The sequence below is a fragment of the Sesamum indicum genome, linkage group LG11 (genome assembly GCF_026168435.1).
Source record: "Sesamum indicum cultivar Baizhima isolate 11 linkage group LG11, ASM2616843v1, whole genome shotgun sequence".
NCBI classification, from domain to species: domain Eukaryota; kingdom Viridiplantae; phylum Streptophyta; class Magnoliopsida; order Lamiales; family Pedaliaceae; genus Sesamum; species Sesamum indicum.
The window spans coordinates 2403412-2421283 of NC_142667.1; the positions used below are offsets into that span (position 1 = coordinate 2403412).

Genomic DNA, 17872 nt, shown 5'->3' on the forward strand with positions numbered 1-17872 from the left:
CACAGTTGGTCAAAATGTACGTCTTGATTATGTGTCGTTCTGGTCCATTGAACCATCTCTTCTTCGAGGCACCACTAGCCCCACCAGGGTAGTTGAAAATAGACATCTGATTCCTTCGTCACTACTCGTGCACTCATCATTTTAACGAGGCATGCTTCGTCTGTATAGCATGTCCAGCTCGAAGTACTGTGAATAAAAAAAACTGATTTCCTCGACAATTGATGCTTCGGCATGTGCTTTATTTTTCATCTTTTTCTTCAACATACATATGAACCTTCAAATAGGTACATCCACCTGTATTGCATTGACCCCCCCTACGCGAGCTTCATGCAACAGGTGAACAATGCGATGCTTTATTGAGTCAAAAAAGTTGGAGAAAATATCTTCTCAAGGTTGCACAATATGATTGAACACTGTTTCTAACTCATGTAGCTTGGAAACATCAAGCTTGGTCAAGCATATGCTTTGGAATATAAGACTAACCTCCGTTAATGCACGGGAAGCAACTCACAAAAGGCGGTTGGGATCAGTTTCTGCATGAATACGTGACACTCGTGGTTCGTCATACCGTACATCTGCAATTCCATCATGTCAATGCAGCAGGCAAGGTTAGAGTCGTAGCCATCAGGAAACTTATGGCCACGAATTCATTCACATATCCTCCTCTTCTGCTCCTTCGTCAGGGTATAGATTGCTCCAGGCATAACGTCCGGTCTACTTTCATTCAACTCAAGCTCCGAGTGATTATAGATGCTCTCCAAATCTCTGCATGCATTCAAATTATCCTTCGTCTTTCCCTTGATGTCCATGACTATATTGAATATATTGTCAAACATATTTTTCCCAATGTGTATAACATGAAGGTTGTGTCGGATCAGATGCATTGCCCAGTATGGAAGATCCCAAAAGATACTTTTTTTCGTGCACTTGTGGTCGCTACCCTAGCCGAAAGGGAGTGTCAACAATATTTCAACTACAAGACTAATATCTATAACCCAATCCAAGATCTGGTCTCCTACCATCCTGAGACGAACAACCTTATATTCGACACGATTCCTCGTGAAAATTTTCTTGTTCCTTCGGTAGGGATAGTGCTCAGGAGAAACTACCTAAGGTAGTCAAAGTAGCAAGCCTTCCTACCGTGTTGCAGATGGAATACCCATGTGTTATCCATACAAATCGAAAAACCCATAATACCGATGGTATTCCACCCAGATGCCATCCCATAGGCGGGTAGGTCGTTCATAGTCCACATCACGCTGCTCGCATGATGAATGCTTTGTCCATGGTATTCTCGTACATTTGAACAACCACATACCACAACTGCAGCATCTCTTCGATCAACGATTTCAAGTATACATAAACAGTGAGGAGGAAAACCATCTGTGCAAATGTTGAACCGAACATTGTGCAGCTCTTCTGCATAATCGGGATATGTCCGGTCAAAATGCTTCCATGCCTCGACATCGAATATATTGCACATTAACCCCTCCTCTATCTGATGTGTAGCATGCCACATCATGTGCTCGGTAGTTGTCCTCGAAGAATACAACCTCTACGGATGGAGAGTAAGCGGCAGGTACCTAAGGACGGCATAAAGGGACTTCTTGGTGTGGGTCTCGTCCTCGGGTTAGCTTGTACTAGCGTTTCCATAAAACTTGCAGTACTCTAAATCGACATCGCTCTTCCAGTACAACATGCAGTCATTCTTACACATGTCGATCTTCTCAACGGGTAAATCTAAATCCTTTATCAACTTCTTCATGTCGTAATAATCTCTCGGCAGGGTGTGACCCGGGGCAGTATTTTATTAGCCCATTAGGATATTTGGTCATATGATCGCCCAGAAATATGACCGTCTACCTTGATATCCACCAACTCAAGAACAAATGCCAATTGAGATTGGGTGCAACCATTCCACAATGGCTGGTCGACAGCATGCACTATATTGTACCCTAACTCATAATCATAGGGGCCACCACCATAATAATATGAACAAGGATCGGCATCAACATGGCAAGACCCTGTACCATTGACAGGCACACCATCGTGAGAAAAAGAAAAATAACTCGGCCTGATGGAGAAATAGTTATAAATGGCAAGTGAAAATTTTCGTAAAGTTAAGATGGTATGACATAAAAAAAATTAAATGCCAAAGTATATAAAAACGATTATTTTTCAGATGACAAAATGTAATTTACCCTTCTTATAATTCATACTTAATGTTATCAATATTTTGCAAATAAAAAAAATATATAATTTTAGCCCTGTAACTAGTGGGGAGTGGCATTTTTAGTTCTATACGAATTGATTTTTGCAATTTACTCCTATAACTTTAAAATTCTGACATTTTTCATCCTTTTTGCTACCAATTTGGCCAAAAAATTGCATGTAACTTGCACATGACCTAATTAAATTATAATTTTAGTCTATAACTTAGCGAGAATTGCCATTTTTAGTCCTGTAGAGTTGCATTTTTTGTTTTGCATAAATTGATTTACATGATTAATATTATAATTTGATTTGATCCTGTGCAAGTCACATGTAATTTTTTAGTCAAATTGGCATAAAGAGACTAAAATTGTCCAAATTATAGATTTACAGGACTAAATTACTAAAATTAAATTCGTACAAAATAAAAAATACCATCCTCTATGTTACGGGACAAATATTACAATTTTTTCCCTTGCAAGTATATGTAAGCACGATGGTGATGTGTGCACTTCCATTAGGATGTGCTTGACCCACTCCAACTCAGCACTATGAATTAAGAGTGTCGATGGGTAAGGTAAGACCATACCTAGATCCATGACATAATTTAAATACCCATACCCAGACCCGATGAATATTCTTACATTTAGGCCCAAAAACCCATGAAAAAATGTTGGGTTTGGGTTCGGTTTCTACTATCAATACCTACAGGTCTATGTATTCAATTTTGACTCAGAAAATATGTCTATTTTTTTCAATTCAGTTAGATCATTATTTTAATCTATCTAGTAGGGTGTGCAATTTTAGATTAACCGATCGAAAACTGACTAAACTAAAAATTTGATTTGGGTTTTGGTTTCTTTTTTGAGATTTTGATTATTCGGTTTGGTTTCAATTTGTTATGCCTGTTAACCGAACCAAACCACTACAAAGAAAAAGGCGGGATTCGTAACAGTTTTTGTAATGGCCATATGGTTGTTCTAATACACATGGCCTTTCTGATAATTTTTTAATGGACTGAACGTGTTGAGGGGGTAATTAGAATACAATTATTTTGTAACGGCCGAAATTGTTACAAATGATGTTACAAAATCTATGTGTACCTAAACCCGTTACAATTTGTAGTAATTCGCTATGATTTTTGTAATGGCAAGTTATATTTGTAGCGGTTTTTGGGTGAAATAAGGAGTCGTTACAAAGGCAATAGCAAAAATTATTAGAAAATATACAAAAAGACGGTGTTACAAAAATCATGACATGAGATACGATTTTTTGTAACAGTCGTTCCACAAACTGTTGCAAAATAACGGCTATATTTTCTAACAGCTAGTTTTAAACGACTATATTAGGAGTTCCAATGGCCGCTACAAAAAACTTATTTATTCATTTCATTTGTTGTAGAAATTCTTATACTAGCCAACCACACTCTCAACACTCTAACTTTCGTGCATATACATTTGATTGGCTTGTAGATTATTACTCAAATTTTGGACCGTCAACTAGTATTAATCATCACTTAAGTTGGATGATCAGGTAATAGAGACTAATTTAATATCTTATTGTGTTTAATTAAATTAATTATAGTTTACTTATTTTAGTTTTATGATTTTTTATTAATCTTATATCATATTAATTATATGTATTCTCCTAAATAGTGTAGCATAATATTTATAAATTTGTAGGTCGTCAAATTAGAAATTAATTAGATATATATATTTAGGTGTGAATACGATGATCTATATATCATCATGTTACGAGAATTGACGAGATGGATGTATAATAAGAGCCTCGTAGGGAGGACAAGTCTTACACCGGAGTTTGAGGATGGGCTTAAGACTTTCATAAAATAGGCAAAGGGTTAGCTGGAGATATGGATGGAGATAAAATTAGGTGCCCTTGTTGAAAATACAAAAGCACAAAGTTCACAACACCTGACGATGTTGGTTATTACTTGTGTATGCGAGGGCTTACGCCAGAATTTTATAATTGAACTTCTCATGGCGAGGATAGGGTGTAGGAATACTTTGAGGCTGTGACTATCCCTCCAGTATCGAAGGAGCAAACCCCCAACTGCCCATATTGGGGGGTAACTATTCATATTGGGGTGATGAACAACATATGGATGGGCGTAGAGGATGATTTTTTATGCAGTCGGACCAAGTTATTTTTTTTCTTCTCACGATGGTGTGCATGATGACGGTACGAGGTCCTACCCAATTGATGCCGGTCCTAATTCATATTATTATAGCAGTGGCCCCTATGATTATGAGTCAAGATTAGCAGACCGCTTTTACAATGTAGTGTATGCTGTCGTCCAGCCATTGTGGAACGATTGGCATCTGTTGCTGAATTGGTGGATATCAAGGTAGACAGTCCTATTTCTGGGCAATCATATGATCGAATATCCCAATGGGCTAATAAAATATTGCCCGTCGGGTCACACCCTACCAAGAGATTACTACAGCACGAAGAAGTTGATAAAGGATTTAGGTTTACCCATTCAAAAGATCGATGCATGTGAGAATAGTTATATGTTGTACTGGAAGTCTATTTAGAGTACTGCAAGTTTTGTGGCTACAAGCGGACCCGAGGGCGAGACCTACGCTGCAAGAAGTTCCCGTATGTTTTCCTTAGGTACCTGCCGCTTACTCCTAGTCTACAGAGGTTGTATTCTTTGAGACTAACTGCCGAACACATGACGTGGTATGACACACATCAGATGAATGAGGGGTCAATGTGTCATCCATTCGATGTCATGGCTTGAAGCATTTTGACCGGAGGTATTCTGATTTTGCAGAAGAGTCGCATAATGTTCGACAAGGCCTTTGCACAGATGGTTTTGCACCTCACTATCAGTACGGTCGTACTTATTCATATTAACCCATTATCATTACACCATATAATCTCCCGAGTATGTGCATGAGTTCTGAGTACATGTTTCTGAGAATGGTGATCTATGGCCCTTCTAATCCAAAGCGTCTGATCGATGTGTACTTGAAATCATTGATTGAAGAGTTGCTACAGTTGTGGCATGTGGGCGTTCGAACGTACAACAATTCCACAGACAGCGCATTCATCATAGGGGCTGCCTTGATGTGGGCTGTGAACGACCTACCCGCCTATGGGATGGCGTCTGGGTGGAGTACCGCCGATGTAATAGGTTGTCCGATTTGAATGGATGACACACGGGCATTCCATCTGCAACATGATAGGAAGGCATGCTACTTTGACTGCCACAGACAGTTTATCCCTGAGCACCATCCCTACCGAAGGAACAAGAAAGCCTTCATGAAGAATCATGTTGAATATAAAGTTGCACGTCCGAGGCTAACAAGAGACCAGATCCTAGATTGGGTTGCAGACATTAGTCCTGTAGTTGAAATGCCATTGACACTCCATTTTGGCTAGTGGACGAAGAAAAGCATCTTCTAGAATATTTGATACGGGGCAACACATCTGATCCGACACAACCTTGATGTCATGCAAATTGAGAAAAATGTGTTTGAAAATAGATTTAACACGGTCATGGACATCAAAGGAAAGACGAAGGATAATTTGAACGCATGCAGGGATTTGAAGATCAACTATAATGGCCCGGAGCTTAAGTTAGATTAACGTAAACCGAACGTTATGCTTAAAGCAGTCTATACTTTCATAAAAGAGCAAAAGAGGAGGATATGTGAATGGATTTGTGGCCTTAAGTTTCCTTATGGCTACCTGTCTAACCTTGCCCGCTGCGTTGACATGACAGAATTGCGGACAAACGACATGAAGAGCCACTACTATCACGTATTCATGTAGAAATTGATCTCGATTTCTTTTCATGAGGTGCTTCCCAAGCATGTATGGAGTGCATTAATGGAGGTTAGTCATTTATTTCAAAGCATTTTGCTCGACCACGCTTGATGTTGCCAACCTACATGAGTTAGAAAACAACGTTGCCATCATACTGTGCAACCTTGACAAAATATTTTCTCCAGCTATTTTCGACATAATGGAGCACCTCATTGTTCACCTGACGTATGACGCTCACGCAGGGGGGCCAGTGGAATACAGGTGGATGTACCCATTTGAAACGTTCCTATGTGAGTTGAAGAAAAAGGTGAAAAGTAAAGCACATGTAGAGGCATACATTGTCGAGGAAATCTGTTTGTTTTCTTCAAAGTACTTTGAGCTAGATGTGCTATCCAATGAAGCATGCCTCATAGAAATGATGAGCACATGGGCAGCGATGATGGAATCCATGTGTCTACTTTCAAGTACCTGGTCGGGCTAGTGGTGCCTCGAAGAAGAGATGGCTCAATGGACCAGAACGGCACATCATCAGACGTATATTTTCACCAAATGTGAAGTAGTCATGCCATATTATAAGTAAGTTGTTATTTTCAATATACATATAGTTAATTAGCGTATTCATGTATATATATCATTTATCTGATTAATATATGTATAGATCATTCTTGGATGAACTGTACCAGCACCACCATCTCTTCTTCTAGGCACCACTAGCCAACCAGGGTGGTTAAAAATAGACACCTGGATTCCATCGTCGCTACTCGTGCGCTCATCACTTCTACTAGGCATGCTTCGTTTGGATAGCAAGTCCGGCAAAGTACTTGAAGAAAACAAACCAATTTCCTTGACAATTGATGATTCGACATGTGCTTTATTTTTCACGTTTTTCTTCAACTCATGTCAGAACCTTTCAAATGGGTACATCCACCTATATTACACCGGCCCCCCTATGCGAGCTTCATACGGCAGGTGAACAATAAGGTGCTCCATTGAGTCAAAAAAAGCTGGAGAAAATATCTTCTCAAGGTTGCATAGTGTGATGGCAACACTGTTTTCTAACTTATGTAGCTTGGCGATATCAAGTGTGGTCAAGCATATGCTTTGGAATAAAAGACTAACCTCCGTTAATGCACTCCATACATGCTCGTCAAACATCTTACAAATGACAATCCGGATCAATTTTTGCATGAATACTTGATAGTAGTGGTTCTTCCTGCCGTGCATCCGCAATTCTATCATATCAACGCAACAAGCAAGGTTAGACGTGTAGCCATCAAGAAACTTAAGGCCAGGAATCCATTCACATATCCTCATCTTCTGCTCCTTTGTCAGGGTATAGACTACTTTAGGCATAATGTTCGATCTATGTTCATCCAACTCAAGCTCCGGGCGATTACAGATGATCTTCAAATGCCTATATGCATTCAAATTATGTTTCGTGTTTCCCTTGATGTCCATGGCCTTGTTGGATATACTGTCAAACATATTTTTCTCAATATGCATGACATCAAGGTTGTGTCGGTTCAGATGCGTTGCCCAGTATGGAAGATCCTAGAAGATGCTTTTCTTCATCCAGTACAGCATGCAATTCTTACACGCATCAATCTTCTCAATGGGTAAAAATCTAAATCCTTTATCAACATTGTCGTGCTATAGTAATTTCTCGACAGGGTGTGACCTGGGGGCAATATTTTATTAGCCCATTGAGAGATTCGATCATATTTTCGCTTAGAAATATATTCGTCCGTCTTGATATCCACCAACTCAGCAACAGATGCCAAATTGAGATTGGGTATAACGGTTCCACAATTCTTGATCGGCAGCATGCACCACATTTTAAAAACGATCTGCCAACCCTGACTTGTCGTGATCATAGGGGCCATCGCCCTAATAATATGAACTAAGACCGGCATCAATAGAGCAGGACATCATGAGAAGAAGAAAAATAACTTGGCCCGACTGCATCAAAAACTAGCCTCTACGCCCAATTCATATGTTGTTCATTACCCCAATGTGAATAATTACCCTCGACATGGGCAGCTGGGGAATGATCCTCAGGCACTGAAGGGACAGTCACAGCCTCAAAGTATTGTTGCACGCTTTCCTCGCTATGAGAAGTCTAATTATAATATTCAAGCATCAATCCTCGCATACACAAGTGATAACTGACATCGTGGGGTATTCTAAACTTTGTGTTTTTTTATTTTCGGCAAAAGCACCTAATTTTGTCTCCATCCATATGTCAACACTGACCCTTTGCCCATTCTGTGAAAGTCTTAAGCCCATCCTCAAACTCCAATGTAAGACTGCCCTCTCTGCTAGGTTCTTATTATACATCCATCTTCTCACTTCTCATAATATGATGATATATATCAGTGTATTCTCATGTATATATATAATTAATTTTTTAATTTGACGACCTACAAATTATAAATATTACACTACACTATTTAGAAGAACATATATAATTAACATGATATAAGATAAATAAAAAATTATAAAACTAAGATAAGTAAACTACAGTTAATTTAATTAAACACAATAAAGTTTTAAATTAGTCTATATCACCTGATCAACCACTTAAATGATGATCAATACTAGTTGACGATCCAAGATTTGAGTAATAATCTACAAGCTAATCAAATTTATATGCACGATAATCAGAGTGTTGAGAGTCTGTGTGGTTAGTAAGAATTTCTACAACAAATGATATGAAATGAAAATAACTTGCATATTATATATAATTTTTTTTGTAGCGGCCTTTGAAACTCTTAATATAACCATTGAAAACTAGTCCTTATTTTGTAACGGATTTTGTAACGGCCATTAAAAAAAATCGTCTCTAATGTCACGGTTTTTGTAACATTGTCTTTCTATATATTTTTTCGTGGTTTTTTTCACTTTCATTGTAACGGCTCCTTATTTCACCAAAAATCCGTTACAAAAATAATGATCCATTACAAAAATCATAGCAAATTAGTAAGGGCCAATAAATTGTAACGATTTTAGGCACACATAAAACTTGTAATGGCGACTGTAACGTTCTGGCCGTTACAAAGTAATACATTTTTATTACCCCTCAATGACGTCTGCACATCCAATTCATTATAAAAATACTACAAACGTCGTGTGTATTGTAACAACCATATGACCGTTACAAAAAAGCCATTACAAGTCCCTGCATCTTTGTAGTGTATGATTTCTGAGATGATTCTAAAGTTAGTCTTGAGATATTATTAAGAACGATAGCTATACGAAAATAATGGATTTAATGAAATAGATTTTTATGATTAATTGATAAACTATATATCTTTAAGAATCTTTTATTGTCTAGTTATTTAGAAGACACAGAACAAAGATTTGAATAGTGAGAGAAATGAAATATTAAAAGATTATTTGAAGCTTTATGAATAAAATTTAATATTTTATTTAGAATTCACAATATTCTTGACATATTGATTATATGCATTATAACTTATTATAGGATACGGGATAAAGTAGAAGATTGAACAACTCCCTCTCTACTAATTAAATCGTCAAGGTAAGTAAATAAATAGTATTATCTATATATGTTTTATTTCCTTCTAATACTACTTTTATGTAAGTTTGTGATTCATGGTGGAACTAATTTCTTTAAAATTGTATGAGTGATAGATCGATGATTTAATTTGAGTGACTGTTGTGAAAGTAAATTGAAGAAATGCATTGAAATATTACATTTGTTGAATGATGTGTGGGTGATGCTTGTAAATGAAAATATATTGATGTATGGTTTTACGTTACCAGTTGTTTACAAGAACTGTGATATGCAGAAATGAGGGAGTGACGGAAATTGAATATAAATGTGTGGCAAATGAAATAAAAAGAGTTGTAATGTGATGTGAAAAGAGTTATAATGCGATATGAAAAGAGTTTTTATGAGAATTAAAAGAGCTATGATACGAAATGAAATTAATGAGTCTGTGTAGCATGTCAAAGGGATTCATTTAAATATTATACAATAAATAGTGAGATTGAGTTGGTGGAAAAATACTCTATCATCTTCTAGTAAGCAAACTAGGAGAAGATGAGTTTAACTACTTGTCTTGTTAGGAATTGACTGCATTATGTAATAAAATTAATTGTATTGGAATCAAATTAATTATATTTTAAATATATTGTTCATTTTATCTTGTTTGAGTGTAGACTTGATGTACATGTATCGGGGATGCGGGTTATTTACTTACTAAGTTATATATTCATTCTTCTGCTTATATTTTTTAGGGAAAAGTATTATTTTAATCTGCTAAGTAAGCCTAATTTTAATTTTAGTCCGATAACTATGTCAATTTTTGTTTAGATCCAGTAACTTACAAAATTGTTTACTTTTAGTCCTCTGACAGATTTTCGGACAATTTTACCCCTATGAGTGCATATGGACTCAAACTGCCTTTCAAAAGTTGCATAGGGATAAAATTGTCCGAAAATCTACTAGAGGACTAAAAGTAAGCAATTTCGTAAGTTACTGGACCTAAACAAAAATGGACATAGTTATCGGACTAAAATTAAAATTAGGCATACTTAGCGAACTAAAATAATACTTTTCTCTATTTTTTAGGAATAGATCTTGTGGTGTCTACCCACCAAAAGCTAGGTCCAAACTTGCATGCAGTCAGGTCGAACCAGTTTGCAAGTCTTCCCTCCCCGTCAATCATATTTTGAAAATGTATCATTACGAATTAAAAATGCGATCGGCGTGTGAGCTATCATAATAGTTTCACTTTGTGGTATTTGAATGCGAATATATATATATATAGGAAAAAGTATTATTTTAGTCTGCTAAGTATGCCTAATTTTAATTTTAGTCCAATAACTATGTTCATTTTTGTTTAGGTCCAATAACTTATGAAATTGCTTACTTTTAGTCTTCTGGCAGATTTTCGAACAATTTTACCCCTATAAAACTTTTGAAAGGCATATGCACTCATAGCGGTCAAATTATCCGAAAATCTGCCAGAGGACTAAAAGTAAGCAATTTCATAAGTTACTGGATCTAAACAAAAATGGGCATAGTTATCGGATTAAAATTAAAATTAGGCATACTTAGCGGACTAAAATAATAGTTTTCGAACTAAAATAATACTTTTTCCATATATATATATAAACAGATTTATTTTTAATATAATATTTAGAAGAGATACCCACGTACTCCGGTCAGAAAATACTACGTATAAAACACTAGTTTTTGCAATTCTATGGTCATCAAGGGATCAACTTCACTTTTTGACTGCATTCTTTGTCATTACATGGGCTCTATAATTCTATCACAAAAAGAAGAATATTTGCAAGATAAAGTTGTTCTATATAAACTGATAAGAAGTAGACTGTGCAGAGAGTTGGGGCTAATGTCTATTAGTACTGACAGGTTGATGAACTTCTGACATGCACTCTCAAATCAACTACTCTTTTTTAGCAGCAAAAAGAATGTTAAATCCGTTATGACTCTTCCAATAAATGGAACTTAACCATTATTTAATACTTTTTTCCTTTAGAATTATATTAAAATATTATACAAATTATCACTACATAATCGAAAAAATTATACTTTTAGTCCCGTAGGATAGGGGGTTCAATATTTTTAATCTTCTATTTTATGGAATTTTCAAAATTGACTCAAAATTAAAAGAAAACTCGACACATTTAATCATCTGCATTACGGAATTCTCAAAATAGTCTCAAAATTGGAAAACTCAACATATTTGGTCCTCTGTTTTACGGATTTATGCGACAAGATGTGTCGAATTTTTACAATTTTAAAACTATTTTAAAGATCCCGTAAAGCATAAAACTGAATATGTCGAATTCTTAATTTTAAAATTATTTTGAAATTTTTATAAATTAAATTACTAAAAATATTAAATCCCTTTCCTATTTTATGGAGCTAAGAGTGTAATTTCACCACATAACCCCATTAACACACAAATATTTGCCAACACATAGTCAAAATTCCCCTGAAAAAGTTAAGTTTGCTATTGACAGTGTGCATTTGCCAGGTAGTGAAGAAGTACAAAATATTCTTGAGGGAGTTTTCAGCAGTGCTAATCATTAGCACTACAAAATGAATTTGTAGCTTTCCCTTTTTGCCCATGAAAAAAAATTAAAATTAATTTGAAGTTTTTTCCCAAGACAAGAAAAAATGTTGATTCATACAAGGAAGATTGTGAGTTCGAAATCCTTGATTTAGTACATAATTTATATGATAAATTACAATTACCTCCCCTAAAATTTGGTATAATTACAAATACCTCATTATTGTTTGGAAAATTATAAATACTCCCTAATTTTAACGTCCGTCTAACAACGAACCTATTCCGTTAGGTTTCCATCCAACTTTTGTGATGAAATGACCAAAATGCTCTTTTGAATTATAAATTATAATTTTATATGTATTTTATGATTTTTAAAATATTTTTTATGAACTAATATTCCCTCTAGATTATTTATTTTAACTCCCCTCAAATTTTTTTATATTTTTTTAAATACTTTTTTATTTTTAAAAAAAATAAATAAAGGTAAAATAGTATATTGTCCACTTCCCCATCTACGGGCTACATAATCATTTTCCATTTGAGGGGTGTATTTATAATTTTTTAAACAATAAGGGGGGTATTCGTAATTATGTCAAATCTCAAGGGAGACAATTGTAATTTACCCGAATTTATAATTTATTATCTTTTTATTTATATTTTGTTATGAAATTATTGATGTTTTTAATAAATTCTTAATATTAAAAAAATATTTTAAATAATAAAGAAAAAGAAAATAAATAAATAATTTACTCCAATGATTTACAAAAAAAAAGAAATAATTAATAAAGAAAAAGAAATGATCATGATCTTTCTTTGGTTATGATGTCTATTGGAATTCAGCATACCATAAAGTTTGAATTTTGAATATTTTAAAGGGTAAATTACGTTTTGCTATTTGAATTATGCCCACTTTTTACATGTTGCCGTGGAAGAAAAAATATTTGTGACAATTTACCTTCTCAACTTTGTAAAATTTTCACTTTGTTATATATGATCATCTTTTTGTTGATTTTTTTTCTCCAAAGATATCACATACTCTGCATATATGAAAAATATCACATCACATAACCCTTAAATATCACATGTGCACTGCATGTGATTTTTTTGTTAAAAAACTTTATCGAAAAACAGTTACAAATGGCAAAGTACAAAATTTTATAAAGTTGAGATAGTAAATTGACAAATAAAAAAAAATATAGATGCCAATGCATATAAATGATCATATATAGTTCGCACGGCAAAATATAATTAACCCTGTTTTTAAATTATCATATGCCTAACTTACAAAATAGAAATTAGTACTCCGATATTTAAATTAATAAGAAATTCGATGAAATATGAAGATGGAGTGTTGAAAATATAGACAAGTGTAGATATTCGTGAAGGGAGAGAGAACAACATTGCTATGTGATTGAGCTTAATTAGTTTAGTTACTTGTTGACTTACCTTGTACCTTATACCGTTATTTATAGGAGCAACGTTTTAGAGATTTAGGGGCCGGTCGGGGATGATTAAGATAGACCTAAAATTTTTGAAATGTCTATTTTTTAAAGTCGGTATTTATCTAGATATTAAAATTATCGTTTAGATATATGTCAGTCAAAAGAACTCTGTTAGGTCAATCGGATATTTAGGGATCTTAGTTACTTTTATCTTCCATGAGATGGGTGCAAGTGACAATAACGTCCTTGCTGGCATCCTTTTAGGATGATATAACCTAAACTATACATAATGCGGATTGACGTTGCGATTGTGTTTTATGGCGTTAGGCCTACTAATACGGATCCTATTTTTAGGCAGTGGCCCGTCATCAGAACCAAGCTAGTTGGTTATACCTCTTGCAACCTTTCAAGCGTGTTTTTGCCAGCAAAATTTATGACTTAAGTTGAGGGGTTGGGGCCTGTCAATAGGGGTGTGCAAATCGGTTAACCGAATCGAACCGAACCGAATTTTCGGTTAATCGAAAATTCGATTTGGAGTTTTGTAAAATCGAAAACCGAATCGAATTTGATCAGTTCGGTTTGGTTTTAACGGAACCAAATCCAATTTTTGGTTTAAAATCCGAAAAAACCGTGTTTTTTCCTTTTTTTTTAAAATCATATACTTTGATATTCTTATTGTATATATATTAATATATATTAATAATAATATGTATAAAAATATTTTTTTTATTTATTTTATTATTTAAAAATTCGATTTTTCGGTTCAATTCGATCACCAAAACGGTGAACAAAAACCGAATCGAAAAATCAAAAATTTTTAAAAGAAAAATCAAAAATCGAAGCGAAAATTTCGGTTCGATTCGATTCGGTCCGATTCGGCCGATTTTTCAGTTTTCTGCACACCCCCAGGGCCTGACTTCATAGTGCGGATTTTGGACCAAATTTGTTTATTGGGTTTGAAAAAATATATATATGTATATATGTATATTGTTAAAATCTATGATTAAGTATATATTATCTACTTTTTAAATAAAACTCCACATAATCATTCAATCAACGCTGGAATCAACACTATCTTTTGGAAATGAGGATTTCGTATGGGCTTTCGGGCCTAATTTGGGCTTATAGAAATGGTGGTTCTAGTAATTTTCTTCTAGATTTTTATGACTTATTAGGACAAGGAATTACGACCTCTATAAATTAATACTCGATAAATTAATAATTTTTTTAAAACTTTTTCTTGATCCTGATTTGAGTCCACAGTCTAAATTATAATTTTAATAAATTAATAAGATAATAATTTTCAAAAAGATCCTTGTATGAATTTATGGTCCATTTAATATTATAAATTAATAATCATATAAAGTAATAAATATAACTGGAACAGCTTAGTAAAATATGATTCTACTATTGTTTGCTTCTTTTTAAAATTTAAATTTAGTTGTATTTCGTCACTAACTTTCTTTACTGCATCCAAAAGCTCCGGTGTTGCGTTCTCATACTGAACAAAAAATTGCAAAGAGTTGTTGCTGCGATGAGTGCTTCCTCCCGTGTAATTGGCTACGAAGGCATTGTATTATTTTCAGTTGAATTTTTTGTACAGGGTGTATTATATTTAATTAGTCACATTGTCCATGAACATCATAGTCAATATAATATATATATTTTATTCTTGAAGAATAATATAGGTTCGTTGAATTGGAAATAATCTCTTAAATTAATAAATTATTAATTTATTGATTAATTAATATATTTTTAAATTAATAAAATTACATGGTCCCGACATTATTAATTTATAGAGATTTTACTATATATGCTTAAATATGTACTTAAGTACTGTTGCCTCATGTCTATCAAAATTGATTGCTATATCAGACTGCAAAAATTCAGATCATTAACTAGACTTAAATTTAGGGATTGTCAGAGTAATTTATCGGAAATATTTAAGATAAATTACAAACACCTTCCCAGAATTTGAAGTAATTATAAATACGTCATCGTTCTTTAGGAAATTACAAGTCTCCTCCTCAATTTTAACATCCATCTAATAACGAGCCAATTTCTTTAATATTCATCAGATCCAGTCTTTGTGGTGAACTGATCAAAATGTATTTCTGAAATATGAATTCTAATTTTATATATTTTTTTTAAAAAAAAAACTTAAATGTATTATTATGAACTAATATGCCCTCCGAATTATTTGCTTTACTCAACCTCACAATTTTTTTTTATATTTTTTCAAATAACATTTAATAAGGGAAAGTATTGAATTCCACTTTTTCGTTCCGGATATACATAATTGTTTTTTATTTAAAAATTTTTTATAATTTTTTAAATAATAAAAAAAATATTTATAATTATATCAAATTTTACGAGAAATAGCTGTAATTTATCAAAATATTTAACATGAACACAACTTTCTTTCAAAAGTATATATGTATGAATCATTGAGCACCCCAGAAATGATTAATTTGAACAAATAGGGTCATAGATATCCCAATATGAGCATGTCTATGTGGTGTGGTTGACTTGGAAAAGCAACTGCCTATCTTGGAATAAAGCATCCTCAAAAGATTTTATAAATCTTCTCATTGCTCTACTTTTTACCAACACATATCTTCTTCTGTTTCCCACTTCTTTCAAATTTTTTCATTTTAATTTTTTTTCTTTCAATATAAAATTAAAATTATCTTTCATTTTATAATATTATTATCGACGGCATCTCCTCAACTATTTTTTTTTTAAATTCCACGATAAAGAAAGTGGGCCCCCACTAATTAATTCAACAGGCTTAACCTATTGGCCTATGAGCAAAGTATCAACCCCGTAAATTCTACTTTTATATCAATCTGGTAGGGCCCATAACGAGTTTAATGTAACAGGATGAGGGGATTCCGTGTAAAATATGTTTTCCACATCTTGAAATGCATCACACTGAAAAAATCTTCAATAAACTCTCTTTAGATTTGCTGCGGCCGACCTGTCAACAGCAGGTAAAACAGAGCATCCAGATTTTGGGTTGACTTGACAAAACTCGTTCAAACGAACATAATCTCAATCCTTTTTTTGTTATTTTTTTGTTTTTTTGTTAGTTAGCTACCACAAGCAACTTTCAAATGATGAAATACACATAGCAATTGACTCCCAGATTCTACTCCTAATTAATCGGCTTATAAATAGAGGTTATAGTGCAATCCTAATAATAACTTCATGCATTAACATTCACGCGCACTTTTACTTTCGGTCAATAGCAAGGCTATGACTTTTGCACTACACCGGCATACCCCATTTTATATTTTTATATTTTGTCACTCCACTTCGATTATCATACCATATCTTATGTTATTTTCACGTGTTTTCTTACTCATTTTTCAGTAAATTAATTTACTGATTTAAATATTAGAGTGATAATCCCTATTTCACAAGTGAGTCCTACATTGATCATTAAGATTTATCTTAAGATATATCATTCAATTATTATGGTGCTATTGAACTCCGGTACGCATCAATTATCATAAATAAAATACTCTAAAAAGTATTTATAATATTTATATGTATATATATAACATGAATTTTTATACATTTATTGGATGTATATAAGATGAAATATTACATGCAGCAACAATTTGCAAATAAAAGATTCGAGACAGAATACTGTTTTGAAATTTTAACTATTTATTTATTGTTATCTTACAATAATAAATACGAAAAAAGTATTATTTTAGTCCGTTAAGTATGCCTAATTTTAATTTTAGTCCGATAACTATGTCCATTTTTATTTAGGTCTAGTAACTTATGAAATTGCTTACTTTTAGTCCTCTGGCATATTTTCGAATAATTTTATCCCTATGAGTGCATATGGGTAAAACCGCCTTTCAAAAGTTGCATAGGGCTAAATTTGTCCGAAAATCTACCAGAGGACTAAAAATAAGTAATTTCATAAGTTACTGGATCTAAACAAAAATGGACATAGTTATCAGACTAAAATTAAAATTAAACATACTTAGCGGACTAAAATAATACTTTTCCCAATAAATACAGTTAATTCTTAGCTATTTTGTCTTGCGTAACTTACAGGGTATGTGGGTAAGTTTATACCATTTTTAAAATATTTTATTAGATGTTTGGAAGCTTATAAAATATTAAAAAATATTTGATAATTTTTTAAAAAAAATTAAAATTAAAAAAATAAGATATTAGAAGCTCAAAAGCGCCTTAATAAAAAGTAAATAGTTCCTAACAACTTTTAATATTTTAACAAATTTCTTTATTATTAAATGCAAAATCATTACAAGCTTTTTATAAGCTCTATAATTTTATTTTACCCAAATACTTTAAGAACTACATTTAAAATAA

The 17872-nt window shown here is 33.4% G+C and overlaps 1 pseudogene; it reads left to right on the forward strand.

Annotated features, from left to right (window-relative positions):
- LOC148784986 (uncharacterized) overlaps positions 1-5619 on the forward strand; it is a 46128-nt pseudogene extending 40509 nt beyond the window's left edge.
- Positions 5620-17872: the final 12253 nt, after the last annotated feature.